We start from the raw sequence: 9392 nt of genomic DNA on the forward strand, positions 1-9392 counted from the left end.
GTCTACGAGTGTACGTAGACAAAACTCTCCCTCTCATTGCTATGCATCACCATGATCTTGCGTGTGCGTAGGAAAGTTTTGAAATTACTACGTTCATAATACTTGGATGCATAGTGAACGATCTGCATGTTACTAAGTGTACCAAATTTCACTGGAAGGACTTGAAGCATGTCATAAACTTTGTTGATAATCTGACAAAGATAGCACAACGTATGAACGCTGGATTTTGGATGGGATTAATTAGACCTATGGTGCACACACTGAACAAGACCAATTGTGTGCGCAAAACGTTGGTAAAAGGTCTTATTTTAATGTTGATGCTCATAAACTATATATATCTTCAACGATATGTTACAATTGTTTTTATTCTACATGTCAACAAAAATTCCCCCCTGTAGCAGTTCCTGGATCGATTTCCCCAACGTGGTCGAATTACATTTGTGCCTGCTAATAACGCCAAAGTGATTGCATGGTACTGCATTTCCCGCAGAAATGGAACCATTCAAATTAACAAGTTCTCGCTTCTCGTGGCAATGCATCCATATTGGAAAATTGGAGACACTGTTCTACTCATGATCTACCAAGGCACGGGAGGGCTTTTCCTTTTCATTGACGAGATGCCGAGTCGCCGTGATCAAGCTGCTTCCGGTGGATAGTTGTGGTTGTTGGCCCTCAACCTCTTAAAATGTGCTAGTTGTTACTGTATATGTTAAGTGTGTAGATATGGACCATATGGTTGTTGGCCCTTAGCCTCTTAAAATGTGATACTTGTTACTATGTTAAGTATGTAGATATGGACCATATGGTTGTCAAAACCGTGTTACGAAGATCCTCCTTTTGTCGAATAATGTAACCACTGTATATATATTACTCAAATGTTGTTACCCAATTTCATAAATTTTGATGGAAAGTATTAGTATCATACGCAGTTCATTGAGTTTAAGCGTGTGCCCGATGACCAGAAGGCATTTGCATATTAACTGTCCATATTGTAAATTCACATACATGTTAACCTAAGGAAACATATGTGTAACATACTAATCATCACACATGAATACTTGCAGACGCATTGTGTGCGATACTCCGCCACCGCAAGCAAGTAGTTTGCATTTTTCAAAGTTTTTTGTACGCATAGAATCGCACACGAAGTAACTGCATTGACCGTCTGTGTTGTAATTTCTCATCGCAAACAGTTCATCCGAGTCGGCTGTTTGCCACGTATCACACACATCTTGTTTACACGACTCGTTTGTGTCCTTTTGGCTCATCACAAATAGTTCATCCATGTGAACTGTATGCCGCATATCACACACATCTTGTTAGGTTGAACCATTTCTGTTGTGTTCCCTAATAAAAAATAGTTTGTCCGAGTTAAGCGTATGACGTATATCACACACACATTGATATGGCTGCCCGTTTCTGTTGTTTTACCTCATCACAAACAGTTCGAATGGATTAACCGTGTGTCCTGCATCGCACACACATTGTTATGGCTGCCCGTTTCTATTGTTCTGCCTCATCGCAGACAGTTTGAATGGATTAACCATGTGTCCTGCATCGCACACGCAACTAAAATCTGAACTGTGTTTGATGGCTCTGCCATTCCAACATTTTGCACCTTTTTTGACATTTTTTTACACCACCATTTGCGATTATTGCATCGCACACAGTTTCGACAAAGGCTCTCTGATCGTAGTGTCACGTTAGCAATATCCTGCAATAGTGCTTAGGCAATTCATATCTAGGAAGGCTAGTTCTAGCAGGTGTTTCAAGAGATTCAGTTTCAAGCTCATCATCAGATTCAACAACATCATGTTGTATAACTCTAGCAATTTGTTTATCAAGAAATTCACCAAGTGAAACAACATCATTATCAAGCAAGGTACTAGCATCATCATAAGCATCATTCATAGCAGAAGTAACATCATCAATAACTTGCAACATATCAGAATTAATAGCATGTGGTGGTGTTGCAAGTTTACTTATAACAGAAGGTGAATCTAAAGCAGAACTGGATGGCAGTTCCTTACCTCCCCTCGTCTTTGAGGGGAAAATCTTAGTCTTAGCATCCTTCAGATTCTTCATAGTGATAATATGATAATAATCCCAAGTGACTCAACAAATATAACTATGCTCCCCGGCAACGGTGTCATAAAAAGGTCTTGATAACCCACAAGTATAGGGGATCGCAACAGTTTTCGAGGGAAGGTATTCAACTCAAATTTATAGATTCGACACAAGGGGAGACAAAGAATATTTGAAGGTATTAGCAACTGATTTGTTAATTCAACCACACATGGAGATTAATTATCTGCAGCAAAGTGATCAGTAGCAAAGTAATTTGATAGTTTTAATAGTAGTAGCAGCAGCAATAGTAACAGTAGCAGTGATAGCAGTAATTTTGTAGCAAGTGTAACAGTGATGATAGCAGTAGTAACTTAGCAGAAACAATATGGAAAAGTTCGTACGCATTGGATCGTTGACTTGTTGGATGATATTCATCATGTCACAATTATAACCTAGGGCGATACGGCACTAGCTCCAGTTCATCGATATAATGTAGGCATGTATTCCATAAATAGTCATACGTGCTTTATTAAAATAACTTGCATGACATCTTTTGTCCTACCCTCCCGTGGCTGCAGGGTCTATATTGGAAAATAAGAGATATTAAGGCCTCCTTTTAATAGAGAATCGGAACAAAGTATTAACACATAGTGAATACATGAACTCCTCAAACTATGGTCATCATCGGGAGTGGGCCCGGTTGTTGTCACTCCAGGGTTGCTGGATCATAGCACGTAGTAGGTGACTATAACTTGCAAGATCGGATCTAGAACATGGATATAATGATGATAACATAAACGGTTCAGATCTGAAATCATGGCACCCGGGCCCAAAGTGACAAGCATTAAGCATAGCAAAGTCATAACAACATAAATCTAAGAACATAGTGGATACTAGGGATCAAGCCCTAACAAAACTAACTCGATTACATGATGAATCTCATCCAACTCCTCACCAATCAGCGAGCCAACGAAGAAATTACTTACTCCCGGTGGGGAGCATCAAGGAATTGGCGGTGGAGAAGGGTTGGTGATGATGAAGAACGAAGATCACCCTCTTCGGAGCCCCAAATAGACTCCAGATCTGCCCTCCCGAGGAAGAACAGGGCTTGGCGGCGGCTCCGTCACATGGATCACAATAATTCTTTTCCCCCTATTTTTTCTCCAAAAATAGGAATTTATAATGTCACGGTTGAGGTCTGCGGAGCCACCAGGTGGGTACAACCTACCTGGGCGCGCCAGGAGAGGGGGGCACACCCTGGTGGGTTGTGACCACCCAGGGGCCCCTCTCCGGTAGGTCTTGACTCCAGAAATTCTTATATATTATATAAAAATTCCTCGAAAGGTTTCGTTCCATTCCGAGAACTTTTATTTCTGCATAAAAACAACACCATGGTAGTTCTGCTGAAAACAGCGTCAGTCCGGGGTTAGTTTCATTCAAATCATGCAAATTAGAGTCCAAAACAAGAGGAAAAGCGTGAGAAAAAGTAGATACGTTGGAGACGTATCACTCCCCACGTATATAAAGGAGGAAGGGGGAGGAGGCCGGCCCTAGGCGCGCCCAAGTAGGAGGAATCCTACTTGGGCTCCTAGTTGGATCCCCCCTTTCCTTTTACCGGCAGGGGAAAGGGGGAAAGAGAGAGAGAGAGAGTGAGTGAGAGAGAGAGAGAGAGAGAGAGGAAGAAGGAAAGGGGGCACCGCCCCCTCTCCTCGTCCTATTCGGCCTCCTTCCCTGTGAGGGGGGCGCCACCCCTTTGTGGGCTGGTGTGGCTCCCTCCTATGGCCCATATGGCCCATATCTTTTCCCGGGGGTTCCCGTAACCCCCCAGTACTCCGATATGTACTCGATACAATCCGGAACACTTTCAGTGTCCGAATACTATCATCCAATATATCAATCTTTACTTCTCTACCATTTTGAGACTCCCGGTCATGTCCGTGATCTCATCTGGGACTCCGAACAAGACTTCGTCACCAAATCACATAACTCATATAATACAAATCGTCATCGAACGTTAACCGTGCGGACCCTACGGGTTCGAGAACTATGTAGACAAGACCGAGACTCCTCTCCGGTCAATAACCAATAGCGGAACCTGGATGCTTATGTTGGTTCCCACTTATTCTACGAAGATCTTTATCGCTCAAACTGTAATGACAACATACGTTATTCCCTTTGTCATTGGTATGTTACTTGCCCGAGATTCGATCGTTGGTATCTTCATACCTAGTTCAATCTCGTTACCGGGAAGTCTCTTTACTCGTTCCATAATGCATAATGTCGTAACTAACTCATTAGTCACATTGCTTGCAAGGCTTATCATGATGTGCATTACCGAGAGGGCCCAGAGAGGGCCCAGAGATACCTCTCCGACACTCGGAGTGACAAACCCTAATCTCGATCTATGCCAACCCAACAAACACCTTCGGAGATACCTGTAGAGCATATTTATAATCACCCGGTTACGTTGTGACGTTTGATAGCACACAAGGTATTCCTCCGGTATCCGGGAGTTGCATAATCTCATAGTCAAAGGAATATGTATAAGTCATGAAGAAAGCAATATCAATAAAACTTAACGATCATTATGCTAAGCTAACGGATGGGTCTTGTCCACCACATCATTCTCCTAATGATGTGATCTCGTTCATCAAATGAAAACACATGTCTATGGTCAGAAAACTTAACCATCTTTGATTAACGAGCTAGTCTAGTAGAGGCTTACTACGGACACTGTGTTTTGTCTATGTATCCACACATGTATCAAGTTTCCAGTTAATACAATTCTAGCATGAATAATAAACATTTATCATGGTATAAGGAAATATAAAAAACAACTTTATTATTGCCTCTAGGGCATATTTCCTTCAGTATACAGAGCAAACATCTTCCAGTCAATCTAGCTAGTAACAGAAATCAATCAACCATCATACAAGCCCCTTAAATTTGGGGGGCCCATTTATAGGTCAAGTTTTATCTATATATCCTTTATTATTATTTTTGTTTTGGGTCTTTATATAACATATTAAAAATATATTTAAATGTGAGTATGCTTAATTTATATTTGTTCTTTAGCTATTATAATTTTTAAAATTTCATTGCCCCCTTTTTGCATTTCGCATCGAGGCCTCTTCCCATAAAAGAAAAGTTGCACACCAAATAAGTGAAGATCATCACCAATGGTGCGGCGTCTACCATCTTTTCCATAGTTTAGTTGCTAGTCTAGGTTTTAATTAACAAGATATAAATTAGGAAGAAGCGATAGATATAGATTAGAACAAGCTATTAAGTGAATTTGAAGCTTAACTTTGATGGAGGGTGATGTCGATGTACCTATAAAGTCTAAGACACCATGTGGAGGATCAGTTAGACGGACGGGGCCTTCGAGGCGGAGGATTCAGCCAGGTGTTTGATAACTCTCAGGAGCAGCAGTGTTAAATGGGGGCAACAACACCGGAGGAATTCATTTTTTGTGGTGCTCCTCGGGTGCCAAGCCGTGATTTTCAGGGTGAAAACCTAAGGTCTGACATGTCTAACAATTGTCTTGCTGAAGGATTTGTTTTGAGAGCTCGAACTTCTCCAGGGTCAAAACCTAAGATTTTGGATCGGGCAACGACGATGCTTGTGCACTGTTTCCTTCTTGGAGACGTTGTTTTTGGAGACATCTGTATGTTTTCCGGGTGTTGTATTTGGTGGTGGTTTGTGTGCGGCTGCTAGCAGAGGAGTCTATCGTTGTGGCGGGACCTTTGTTTTTTTTCTTTGGCTATGTGCATCCTGAATGTCTCTGCGACATCTTATAGGTACGAAGGCTGGGTGTATCTTTGCAACATCTTGTAGGCACGAAGGCTGGATGTAATTGGTATCTGCATGATATTAATATATTCTCTTTAAAAAAAGTTTAAGCGACTATATATAGCTAAAGGAAGCCACTGATGTCCCAACACAACTTTATATTTGGTCAATATTTTTCCTTAGCTACCTAGATTTGATCAGGAACAAATTTATAAAAAACATAACATTTTTTGTGAGGAAGAAACATTCTTTTTTTGTCTCAAAAAGAAACATTTCATTGAAAACAGAACAATTCATACAAAGAAGGAAGAATGGTTTCATAAAGAAGGAACAAATTCTCTAAAATTATATAAATAAGGAAAATTATAAATTGTGTATGATTTCATTGCCGATGGTACAAAGCACTTTCAACATCGCAAAAAAACACTTTCAAAGGAGTCATCCTCAAAAGATGCAAAGCTATTCCATCGTGCTAGTAGGTCATCCATATGATTCGTGTAAAAAAGTAATAAGTTATAGGTTAAAGACTAGCTTTTTGAGTTACAGGTTAAAGACTAGTGTTTAGTTTAGAGAAAAAAATCAATATAGTTTTCTTTACTGTTTTTAGTAAGTGTTTAAAATAATTAGTAAGTAAATTAATAAACTAGTTGAACTAGTTTAGTTTTAGTAAGAACTAGTTGAATTAATAGAACTAATGTATTTTTAGTAAGAAAATTAATATAACTAGTTGAACTAGTTTATTTTTAGTTTATTTCTATTAATAGTAAGTTTATATTTAGTAAGAACTATTTGAATTAATAGAACTAGTTGAACATGTCACATTTATTTTTATTTTTTTAGTTTAATCAATTATTCCCGCATCGATGTCGTTCGCTAGGGTTTTATTTATAGGGTTTTTGTTTTTGCAAAAATCAAGGAGCCCCTCCATCACCCCCGCCGTCGTCCCCGTCACCGACCCCCTCCGACCTCGAGGTGAGACCGGCCAAATCTTCATGTCAATATGAGTCCTATAAGATATGATGTAGATAAAAACATGTATATCTTGTGTTGCTCAAATATGATATGTGGTTGCCCAAGTGGCCGGTCATGTTCAGCTTACACCTCCGAGTGGCCTATGTTTTTTCGGAGTGTTGATTAATTTCCGTTCCAGCAAATTTCAGGCGCTCGATATGTCATATTTTAGCAAAAGTTCATGCCGGAATTTTTCGTGAATTTTGGCATGACTTGTGCTATAATATGTAGGAAATATCAAGTGGCCTGAATTTTCTAGAAAAATAATTAAACGACATTTCGGGTTGACATTAAGTCTGCCGAGGCTCCATCACCGAAGGTCAAAAATTCAGTGAGGGAGTGTATCCACCATATATGAGAGAGGATGAAGAATCCCGACTGTTGTCGTGGGGGTCGTTTCTCCTTCTTTTCCTTGTGCTAGACCTTTGTTATGCACTAGGGAAAGGAGTAACGACCATCACCGACGGTCGCAAATGTCAGAGAGGAATTAGTGAGGGAGAGTCTCCACCATATAGACTCGGCAGACCGATAGTCAACCTATGATGAATAATAATGATCTAATTTAATTTTTATAGTACATATATTAAATTGTACAAATTTAATATTTGAATTATGAACATAGGAAATGTCGTACTCGGACGATGAAAGTCTCCCGGGGGGTGCTCCTGGTGCCACGACGACCGGGGTTTCTGCGACAGCCCTCACCTGACGAAGATCGGCGCTTCAGCATTAAGCTCGAGGAGGCCTTCGATTGTGATACGGTAAGCTACGACGCAAAGTGTTTTTTTTCGTAATTAAGCTTGACTTCTACTACTTCAACGTGTAATTTTTTCGTCTTTTATAATTCGATTAGCTTATCCCATGCCATGCAAGACGCTATGTCTTGGAGAGGATGGGTTTTGAAGATCATGAGAGGAATGAAACAAAGAAAATTAACGTAAGGACCCATCATGGTATAGATTTTGAGGTAAATCTATACAATTCTAAGAGTGTATCCCATTTTGGTTGCCCGGGTTGGGAAGCACTTTGCAAGATGTATGATTTTCAAGAGGGTATGTTTGTCACCATGGATCTTGGTGATCCTGACATCGACCAAGACAATTTGGACATTTGGGTCCTTGTTGATACGCTTCTAATTCTACCGCTATGTGAGTTTCTCAAACATAGTTATTAACTAATTTATATTGTTCATTTCAAAATAGTTGACAACTTATTTCCATTGACAGCTTATTTTAATTGTTCAAACAATGTGGGGAATATGGTAGACAAAACCTACTACACTAATGGCTCTGAGTTAACTTATCAGGAGAAAAATCATCTGGTCGCATTTTGTACTGATCTTGAGAATTACAATATCTATAATAAAACTCCTCCACATTATGGTCAATACATGTCACTAGTGCACGTGTTGAACTACGGTAACATCCATGGAGATGCCATGGTATTTTTTACTATTACGACATCCGTGCATCTTTTGCATACATTCTTTTAAAACTTAACTACATTGCTAACTACGAAGTTATTACTATGCAATAGAAATTCCTGGACGATTGTGTGCCTCATCTGATGTACCAGAAAGGTCGCCTTAATGTTTTGAACATACAGCCAGGTCGTCCTACAAATCCCAGTTGTCCATATCGGATTTCTAAAAGAGATGGAGACATAAAAATCACAGAATGGAAAAAATGTATGGACAGTCGTAAGGAGCTACTTGGAAGCAACATTGTGCGAAATGCAAGAATTGAAGACAGGATAATCTCCATTATCCCTAATGGAGAGTTAGGAGCTATCTTGTTTTATGCTATTTACCTAAGAGAATATAGTAGGTCCTGAGAGAATGTAGTAGGTCCTATGAGGTACAATATTTATTATGTTGTACAATGTGTTAGAGTTGATGATGAGGAGTAGTTGTGATTATGACTAATGACCAACTTGCTATGTGATGTCTCATTGATGAAAATGATGATCATGAGGAGGTGTTATATGACAATGATGTATTATGATGATAAGTTGTTAATGATATCATGATGATTATGATGACGATGATATTTATTATATCATTGGGTGAAAGAACCGCAAATTAGTTTCAAGTGGATGTCCATCCACTTGAAACTAGTCCACGGTTCTTTCACCCAGTGATGTAATAACTCATTATGATGTAAAAACAATCTCCAAATTGCTGCTGTATGAAAACTTGTATAAAGATGTATGAATAAAATATGAAATAAAATATGAAATAATAGTAGTAGCGCGTGCAGGGAGAAGCGCTACTAGTAATTACCAGTAGCGTTGTTTGGAGAAAACGCTACTACTAAGTCGATATAGCAGTAGCGGGGGTTAACCTACACTACTGCTAACCTTTAGCTGTAGCGCCGTACCAGTAGCGCTCCATCCCGCGCTACTGATAGTCCTAAAACCCGCACTGCTGCTAGGCTTTTCCCTAGTAGTGTATATGCCATCAGCCTAACAACTCAATGCCGAGGTAATCGTTAATGACGACTTTGTGCTGACGGCTTTTGGCA

The sequence above is a fragment of the Triticum dicoccoides genome, chromosome 5A, assembly GCF_002162155.2.
Source record: "Triticum dicoccoides isolate Atlit2015 ecotype Zavitan chromosome 5A, WEW_v2.0, whole genome shotgun sequence".
Lineage (NCBI taxonomy): Eukaryota > Viridiplantae > Streptophyta > Magnoliopsida > Poales > Poaceae > Triticum > Triticum dicoccoides.